This window comes from Abrus precatorius, unplaced genomic scaffold (assembly GCF_003935025.1).
Source record: "Abrus precatorius isolate BTA unplaced genomic scaffold, Abrus_2018 Scaffold2, whole genome shotgun sequence".
NCBI classification, from domain to species: Eukaryota; Viridiplantae; Streptophyta; class Magnoliopsida; order Fabales; family Fabaceae; genus Abrus; species Abrus precatorius.
In genome coordinates this window covers 5,629,402-5,633,034 of record NW_020874362.1, presented here as the reverse complement: position 1 = coordinate 5,633,034, position 3,633 = coordinate 5,629,402, and the positions used below count along the sequence as shown (strand labels likewise).

Here is a 3,633-nt window from a genome sequence, read left to right as displayed (position 1 = left end):
TTTATGAGAGAATTCATCCAATAACTAAATGGTATTTTTGGAAACAAAACAATTAAATCTTAAGAAATAATCGCTTGTTTTCCAAAAGTTTTTTCACAAAGCCAATAAAAATAAGCAATTATTTATTCAAAATAAGTTAAACCAAATATATGCTATGACTTTAAGGGAGTTGGTTCTCAACAGGAGAAGTGTTTCATAGTCAATGTGAAATCCTTAAGATGAACTCTCTTGGTTTTCACCAAAGAACTAGCCATAGTCGGGCAAAGCTTACTGTCTATTTTGTTAGTTGTTACATTGAAACAAGGAATTAGCAGTAATATCCATAATGCCACTCTTAGAAAACAAAAGATAAATAAATTACCAGCACGTCTGGTCATTTCATGTTGAATTTTAACAACAAACCACTGACCAGAATCTATAAAGATAAGTCCAACTTGCCAATTACAAAATAAAGGAGAACCTTTGGTGAAAACAATAAAAGACATATCCTTTGATCTTGATTCCCCTCTTCCACTTATTGTCCACTTTCTCGATTCATAAAGTAGTTCCAAGAGGGAATGAAGAACAAGTCACTTTATCTTCTGTCCTTTTGAGAAACATATTCGTCCAACAGGCTGAACCAATAACCACAGCAACACTTTTCCTCCTACATATAAGGGACTAACTTGGTTATTGTTTTCCTATACCATTCTTGCCTGAAGCAATTATTTCTTTTATCTTTTTCCAGTTTGTGAAACTCACTAAGCCACTTCATATTTCTAAATTCCTTTCCAACCTGTTAATATTACCTTTGCTTAAGACAGCACTAAGTTGAAACTTCATCTTCTTGCCTTCAGATGGCATCATCTTGGACACCAAGGCAAAACAAACTATTTGAAAGAGCCCTGGCTAAATATGATAGAGAAACCCCAGATAGGTGGCAGAATGTTGCCAATGAGGTGGGAAAATCTGTAGAGGAGGTTAAAAGACACTATGAGATACTCAAAGAAGATATCAAGCGCATTGAGCATGGTCAAGTGGCATTCCCGTACAGAGCAAACAATTCTAATAATAATTAAGGCATTGGTATCAAACAGCACAGGTACTTCACCACCTCTTTCTTGATATCTGAGTAAATAGTCTGCTTGCAGATATTCCAAAATCCATTTAACTCATCCCAAAGTTTCCTTTTTAGCTAAAAGCATAATCCACAAGAACCGTGTAAGAAACAAAAAACAGTCATCTTAATCAGTTTTAAATTGGCAATTGCACTCTAAAACACTATAGTTGCTAGTGCAAGAGGAAGCATTGTGCATTTCTTTCTGAAATTCTGATCAGGATTATTCAGTCAATGCAATCCTCATTAACCTTTCAGTAGTTGCTCATTTCTTGGTATTTTGGTCAAGACAATCTATTTACTGTTATAACTGAATCCTTTGACTGCATCTTGTCTTCAACACTCTTTCTCCATAGTCTAATCAATTTCATAACATCAAAACCTTTTAGTGATATATACAACATGGTTCACTGAATTACCCCTTTTTCATTGGCAGGTTCTTGATCCGGAATCCAATAAAACGGAAGACCCGTGAAGATTATAATCATATAAGCAATAGTTAAATAAATAAAATGAAGGAATCATCAGCAGTGAAGACTAGAAAAAAATCTAACTGTAAGCTACCATGTGATTTCTATAGTCTTGTAGGGGAAAACGTTAAAGAAAATGTGTTAAGTAGATGTATTTACAAATCAATCATGTTTGTAAACCAGTACTAATTATCAATGAACAATTAGTTATTTGTCTATGTACTATCAAATACTATTCTTGTGCCGTTACCAAAAATTGACTAGAGAAGTAAAAAAAGCTAGTCCCCAAAACAGAGTCCACCCAATAATAATCCTAACCAATAATCTTCTTATCTTTATGTTATGATTTAATACTTTATAATAATAATAATCCTACAATAAATCATCCCGTACCTTATAGAAGTTTTGCGTGTCGGTCTTGGGTTTCTCGTAACGGCGTCCATGCAAGATGTAAAACAGGACAATAATCGATGCCAACGACAACTGAAACTTTCGTAGAATGCTTTCCTGGATTCCGATAAATTTATAAATTTAGTTAAAAAAAAATTATTTCGTCCTTAAACTCGTTTATAAATTACTTTTTATGCATAAAAAAACTTACATATTAGTCCCGTACCAGTTTAAAGGACTAAAGCTTTTTAGGTGTAAATATTAATTGGCAAGTGAGTGTCAGACATAAATATGTATTTTAACGTATGAATGCTCCTTAAAAAAGTAGGGATAATAAAGAAAAAAGAAATGGAGAGGAGATTGAGTGGTTTACCTCAATGATTCTGGATTCTGGGGAGAAAAGGAAATGGTAGATTTGGAAGCGATGGAGTGGTACTATGGGTGCGGAAAAGTGGAGCACCGTATCTGAAGAAATGCGAGTCAATGGGAACAGGAAAAGTTCGCCCTAGAAGGGAACAAACGGGGAAAAAGTAGAATAAAGCAAGGAATTCAAATCAAAGGGATAGATAGTGGTTGCGAATTGCGATTTGCGATTTGCGATTTGCTACTCGTCACTCGATACACCTTGTATTGTGTGCGATGCAAATGTTTCCAATGGCGCCAACTTATACTCCTCCCCTACCAACTTTCTTATGCTTCATTTCGCGAGTAAACCGAAGCTTTCGAATCTAAAATCTACCTTTGTATATAATTTGATAACAATAATATTTTGAGTTATTAACAATAAAATTACTAAAAATTCAATTTGACTTTGTACCAGGCATATATATATTTGGGATAAATGATCTTTTAACTTGGAGGGTTTATAAGTAAAAAACTTGTAAAGTTACATAAAAATTTACTTTTATTCTTGTGTTTGACGTTATATTGCATAGTAGCGACCTCAACTCTACTTTGCGAGGGAAATGACCATACGGTAAGTTTAAATTATCTTTTAGTTATTATATAAGATTTTTTTTTTAAATTTATTCTTTACAAATAAAATAATTTATATATAAATTAAAATTTATTTTTAGCTTTATCTTTATTATTATAGTGACAATTTTATATAAGTGTCAAGTGATATTTTTTTTATCATATTTAGAAGAGTATTTTAAATTATTTAAGTTTCATATTATGTTTCATACTTTTTTATGTCTATTTTCATGTTTTAATACATTATTTCTAATATTTTTATCTCTAATATTACTATTTGTATGTATCGTATCTCATCATAATTCACATTCATTTGCTTATTATTCTTAGTTCAATATCTTAAATCTTGATCATGTCTTCTTTCATATTCAAAGTCAAAATCTTTCTTCTTTTATATCTTTAATACATTTATAAAATAAATCATAATCACTCTTTAAATCATCATTGTTATCATCGTTTTTATTTATTTTTGTAATTATAAATTAACAATCTTAAAAAACTAGTATTAGAATAAGAATGATAAGAGAACGAATGAAGATTGTTATAAAAATATGATAAAACAAACAAGTAGTGATATTTGATATGAGAATACTTGAAGTAATATATTATCACCCTACCCTGCTGCGTCGGTTTAAACAAGTGTTACTTTATATTAATTGTACAAATTTATTATAATTTTAAAAAATATTTGTGTAACCCCTG

The 3,633-nt window shown here is 31.1% G+C and overlaps 1 long non-coding RNA gene across 1 annotated transcript; it reads right to left on the bottom strand.

The window, feature by feature from the left end:
- Positions 1 to 366: 366 nt before the first annotated feature.
- Positions 367 to 2,620, bottom strand: LOC113858221. The gene is made up of 3 exons (XR_003503341.1): positions 2,330 to 2,620; positions 1,960 to 2,073; positions 367 to 948 (listed from the first exon to the last, which is right to left on the bottom strand). It is a non-coding gene; the product is annotated as an uncharacterized LOC113858221 (long non-coding RNA).
- Between the last annotated feature and the right edge of the window lie 1,013 nt (positions 2,621 to 3,633).